This window comes from Piliocolobus tephrosceles, chromosome 7, assembly GCF_002776525.5.
Source record: "Piliocolobus tephrosceles isolate RC106 chromosome 7, ASM277652v3, whole genome shotgun sequence".
In the NCBI taxonomy this organism is placed as follows: domain Eukaryota; kingdom Metazoa; phylum Chordata; class Mammalia; order Primates; family Cercopithecidae; genus Piliocolobus; species Piliocolobus tephrosceles.
Window position 1 is genome coordinate 141,225,572 of NC_045440.1, and position 6,375 is coordinate 141,231,946.

The window sequence follows — 6,375 nt, forward strand, 5'->3', positions numbered from 1 at the left end:
ATCCTTTGGGTATATACCCAGTAGTGGGACGGCTGGGTCATATGGTACATCTAGTTCTAGATCCTTGAGGAATTGCCATACTGTTTTCCATAATGGTTGCACTAGTTTACAATCCCACCAACAGTGTAAAAGTGTTCCTATTTCTCCACATCCTCTCCAACACCTGGTGTTTCCTGAGTTTTTAATGATTGCCATTCTAACTGGTGTGAGATGGTATCTCATTGTGGTTTTGATTTGCATTTCTCTGATGGCGAGTGATGATGAGCATTTTTTCATGTGTCTGTTGGCTGTATGAATGTCTTCTTTTGAGAAATGTCTGTTCATATCCTTTGCCCACTTTTTGATGGGGTTGTTTGTTTTTTTCTTGTATATTTGTTTGAGTTCTTTGTAGATTCTGGATATTAGCCCTTTGTCAGATGAGTAGATTGCAAAAATTTTCTCCCATTCTGTAGGTTGCCTGTTCACTCTGATGATAGTTTCTTTTGCTGTGCAGAAGCTCTTTAGTTTAATCATATCCCATTTGTCAATTTTGGCTTTTGCTGCCATTGCTTTTGTTGTTTTAGACATGAAGTCCTTGCCCATGCCTATGTCCTGAATGGTACTACCTAGATTTTCTTCTAGGGTTTTTATGGTATTAGGTCTAACATTTAAGTCTCTAATCCATCTTGAATTAATCTTCGTATAAGGAGTAAGGAAAGGATCCAGTTTCAGCTTTCTACTTATGGCTACCCAATTTTCCCAGCACCATTTGTTAAATAGGTTCCCCATTTGTTGTCTAACCCTAACCCTACTACAAAGACACATGCACACGTATGTTTACTGCGGCACTATTCACAATAGCAAAGACTTGGAATCAACCCAAATGTCCATCAGTGACAGACTGGATTAAGAAAATGTGGCACATATACACCATGGAATACTATGCAGCCATAAAAAAGGATGAGTTTGCGTCCTTTGTAGGGACATGGATGCAGCTGGAAACCATCATTCTTAGCAAACTATCACAAGAAGAGAAAACCAAACACCGCATGTTCTCACTCATAGGTGGGAACTGAACAATGAGTCCACTTGGACTCGGGAAGGGGAACATCACACACTGGGGCCCATCATGGGGAGGGGGAAGGGGGGAAGGATTGCATTGGGGAGGTATACCTGATATAAATGATGAATTGATGGGTGCTGACGAGTTGATGGGTGCAGCACACCAACATGGCACAAGTATACATATGTAACAAACCTGCACGTTATGCACATGTACCCTAGAACTTAAAGTATAATAATAATAAAAAAAGATTTATACTGCTATTGTTTGAAACATTTAGTAGATGTCTTTCTATTAGCATAAATATATATTTCTTTCTACCTGGCCAAGTAGAAAGGAATAGACTCAAGAAAATGTAAGAAAATAATCATTCCTTGAAAAGTAGAAACTGAACCAAAAATAAAGACAGATTGACACCAGTGATCATACACAGCATGCTGGTAAAAAGATCAGCTGACACTGTGTACCAAAATAATGGGTTTAAATGATGGATGAGTCAAAAATCCCATGAGGTGAGATAATTGCTAGATAGTATCTTTTATCTTTGAGGACATGAAATCTCTAGATTGTTGTATTAATGAAAGGCATTATAACCAGACACAATTATATCAGTAATAAATTGAAAGAGAAAATTTTAAGAGCTAAACCTAATGGGCTTAGAGGCAGAGAGGGGAAGAAGAAAGAGAGGGAAATATTTTCCCTTATATATTACATCCTAGTGCACCATTAAATCTTTGCAAATATTGGCTTTTTGAGGACTTCTTTATGTAAAAACACAAGACTCTTCGTTAAATAAAAACACTACTTCCTTACTTCTGTTTATTGATAATTAATAGGTCTGGTTTTACATGAACAATTTTTACAGTGGGTTGTTTAGCTGAGAGAAAATAAAATTTAGGCAGATAATTAGAAATATTTACATATTTAAAAGGACTGAACTTTAAAAAATAATTTGATATATTCTTTCTTGTTCCAGGCAGTAGATCATGCAAAGGTTGAGAATTCATTGAAAGATATAAAAATAAGATTTAAAGAAAATAACTCTCCCTATCTATTTTTGATGTGAGGTAATACGAGCCTCATAATACAAATTGGACAATGCCTCTTTTATTTGTTTTCTGAAAGAATGTTTTTGTCATCGAATGTTAGATAGAACTCACTTGTGAAATTGTCTGCTGTGCCAAGATTTTGGTTGCATGTTTTATTTAAGTGAATAATTGAATAATTTACTTAATGGCACCAATTACTTTAATTACCAAAGCATGATTTATACTTTTTTTCTGTTTTTATTTTTTTTGTTTTAGAATTTTGGTACACTACTTGATTAACTATATGTCTAACTGTCTAGTTCATTTAAATTTTCAAATTTGTTGGCGGAAAGTTGTTTGTTGTATTTCTGTATCTTTTAAAATTTCTGTTTATCTGCATCAATACTAGATTTCATATTTCTCATTATGTTTATTGTGGTCTATTCACTTTTCCTTGATGCACCATAACAGAGATTTTTCTCGTCTTTCAATCATTTTGAAAATGTTTATTTTGACTTTGTTGTTTTCTCTTTTACATCTTTGGTTTACATGTCATTAATTTAGGTTATTTACTTCATTATTTTTCCTATTGTGTGCTTCATTTTCAATTATTCCTTTCTTACTTAATATTTAAGTATTTTCTCATTTTCATTATAAGCATTTAGAGCCATAAATTTACCTCAACTCTTCAAGTAAGCTGCATTTCACATGTTCTAATATGCAGCAATTTCTTCCCACTTAATTGTTTAAAATTCATAAATGATTGTGAATTCACAATTAAGTTATTTGTGAAACATACAAATTAGTTTAACAGCTTTTATAGGTATTTTGACAATAAATTGCAAATATTTAAAGTATACAATAGAAGTTCTGACATATGTATACAGTCAGAAACCAGTCACCACAAGATAGTGAACATATCCATAACACCAGAAACTTCCTTGCGTTCCTCTCTCTGTCCTTCATTGCCAACCCCAACTCTAGACAACCAGTGATCTTTCCATCACTATAGGTTTTTTGCACTGTAGAGACATTTTTTAAATGGAATCATGCCAGTAGCTACCCTTTGTTGTCTGGTTACTTTTATTCAGAACAATTAATTTGAGATTTGTACTTAGATTGATGAGTAATATCTTACTGTTTGGGCATATCATGATTTGTTTATCCACTTATCTGTTGCCTAACATAGTTTTTCCAGAATGGTTGCAATATTTTTTTATTCTTTTATTTTATTTTATTATTATTATACTTTAAGTTCTAGGGGGTTGCAATATTTTAAATTTCCACCTGCTCCGAATGAAAGTTCCTAAGGTGCAACATACTTGTCAATACTTGGTATGTTCAGTTGTTTTCATTTCAAACATTCTAACCAGTGTGCAATGGTATTTGACTATAGATTTAATTTACAATTTCCTAATGACTAACAAAGCTAAGCGTATTTTAATGTGCTTATTTATCATCAATGGATTTTTCACCAAGGGTCTGTGCACATTTTTGCGTATGTTTTTATTAGATTATTTTCTTATTATTGAACTTCAGTGTTCTTTATAAGTCCTGGATCCCATCTATGATCAGACATACCCTTTGCAAATATTTTCTCCCTGTCTGTGGCTTTTCTTTTCATTTTAATGAAAGTTTTAGGAGCAGAAATTATTAACTTTGAAAAGGTAGTAGTGACACATATTGCTTGGAGGACGGTGGATGCTGGCTTGCACCATGTGGTTCCCAGCCACCTGTGTCCCCTCGTGTTTGGTTTCCTGCATGACAACCAACTCTTGGAGATGGCCAAGAAGTTCACCAAAGTGACAGGAACTACACAGCGGGATGCTAATGCGTCTTCCCTCTTGGACATCTACAGCTTCTGGCTCAAGTCTGCCAAGGCCCCAAAGCGAAAGTTACAGGCAAATGGACCAGTGACTAAGAAAGCTAAGAAGAAGTCCTCATCCTGTGACGGCAGTGAGGACAGCAGCGAGGACGAGGGGGACAATCAAGGGCCCCCAGCTAAGAAGGCTGCTGTACCTGCCAAGGGAACCAGTCTGCCTCAGCATCCTGAAAGGCTGTGGCCAAAGCATCAGAGCAGGAGCGGTGAAGAACCTAGTGACAGTGAGGAGGAGACAAAAAGTAAAAGCCTGTCCAGATGGAGTCAAACCCCAAGCCAAGGCAGCCAAAGCTCCTCCTAAGAAGGCCAAGAAGTCTGATTCTGATTCTGACTCAAGCTCTGAGGATGAGGCACCAAAGAACCAGAAGGCAAAGACTACACCTGTGGCAGCTAAACTCGGGCTAAAGCCCTCCAGAGTACTCTAGCTCCAGCAGCACCTAAAGTAGCCAATAGCAAAGCAGCCAGCAGCAGCTGCAGCAGCAGTGGTGACTCAGAGAAGAGGCGGACAGCAGCCATCCTCGAGAAGACTGTACCCAAAAAGCAAGTCATGGCCAAAGTCCCAGTGAAAGCAGCTGCCACCCCTACCCAAGAGTTCCAGCAGTGAGGACTTCACCAATGAGGAAAAAACAGACCAGAACCTTCCAAAAAAAAAAAAAAAAAAAAGCAAAAACCAGATCCCTACAGTTCAGTCCCCCGACCTTCTGCTCCTCAACCAAAGAAGTCTGTGGGAACCCACACTTCCAAGAAAACTGCGGAGAAGAAACAGCCTGCGGAAAGCAGTGAAGACCGCCCGGATGAATCTAACTCCAGTTCTGAGGAAGAGGAGAGACTCCTGTCTATGGCAGTCATCTCTAAAGCAACAACCAAATCACCTACAGCAAAAAGAAAGCAACAGAGATCTCTGCAGACAGCTCAGACCCCGACAGCTCTGAGGATAACGGAGCTCCTCCCAAGCCAGCCAGTGCCATCAAGAATTCCTCAAATAAGGCCGGGCGCGGTGGCTCAAGCCTGTAATCCCAGCACTTTGGGAGGCCGAGACGGGCGAATCACGAGGTCAGGAGATCGAGACCATCCTGGCTAACACGGTGAAACCCCGTCTCTACTAAAAATACAAAAACCTAGCCGGGCGAGGTGGCGGGCGCCTGTAGTCCCAGCTACTCGGGAGGCTGAGGCAGGAGAATGGCGTGAACCCGGGAGGCGGAGCTTGCAGTGAGCTGAGATCCGGCCACTGCACTCCAGCCCGGGCGACAGAGCAAGACTCCGTCTCAAAAAAAAAAAAAAAAAAAAAAAAAAATTCCTCAAATAAGCCAGCTGCCACTACCAAGTCACCTGCAGCAAAGTCAGCTGCAACTCCCAGGCAAACTGCAGTCAGTGGCCCAAAGTTTCTGACAAGAAAAGCTGATGGCAATTCCAGTGAGGAGAAGAAGACAAAGATCACTGTGGCCACCCCTAAGCCCAAGGTGACTGCCAAAGCAGCTCCTGCCAAGCAGGTACTTCAGGATGGTTGGGTCTGCAGCTCTGATTCAGACAACTCCAGGAGTGAGGAGGAAGAGAAGACATCTGAATCCTCGATTGAGAAGAAGCCACAGAAGGCAGCAGCAGGCATAACCCCTTCCAAGCCAGCCTTGGAAAGAAGGTAAAGGCCGAGGGCAGCAGCAGTTCTTCCTCTGATGATTCCAGTGAGGATGAGGAAGAGAAGCCCAAGGGCAAGGGCTCCAAGTCCACACCCAAGGCCAATGGCACCTATGCACTGACTGTCCAGAATGGAAAAGCACTAAGAACAGTAAGGAGGAGGAAGAGAGCAAGAAGACAAGAAAAAGGTAGCAGTGGCAGTTTCCACACCAGGTTCAGTAAAAAAGTAGAAGCAAAATGAGGCAGTCAAGGAGGCAGAGACTCCTCAAGCCAACAACATAAAGCTCAGACCCCTAACAGAGTTCCAAAAAAGAAGAAAGGAGAAAAAAAGGCATCATCCCCATTCTGAAGGGTCAGGGAGGAGGAAACGGAAACGGATTCAGTAGTGGCAGACAACCTGATGCCAAAGGAGGTGCAGCTGGAGACTGAAAGAGCGAGCCAGTCCGGTTTTGAAGTCCACCAAGGCAAATCCTTCTGGCATGAGAAAACTAAGAAGAAAGCAGGGAGGCTCAACCTCTGTCCAGGTCACTTTCGTTCAGTCTGGCAGAGTCCATCTTTGGTGAAGCAGGAGTGATGATCACACACCACTCACTTTCTCCAGTGGACCGGAGAGCCCTCAGCTCTATAGGTTGGGGCCTTGATGAGGATGAAAGCTCAGAGTAGGTCCTAAGACTTTACAGTGGAACATCCCCTCTTGTCCTTTTCTATATTCCCAGTTTTGTGAAGATTTGTTTTTGAGTATTAAGTAGCAGGGACAAAATAAGGGGAATGCTATTTTTTAAGAAAATTGATTT

The 6,375-nt window shown here is 40.5% G+C and overlaps 1 pseudogene; it reads left to right on the plus strand.

Moving 5' to 3' along the window:
* Positions 1–6,144, plus strand: part of LOC111526817 — an 87,260-nt pseudogene extending 81,116 nt beyond the window's left edge.
* Positions 6,145–6,375: the final 231 nt, after the last annotated feature.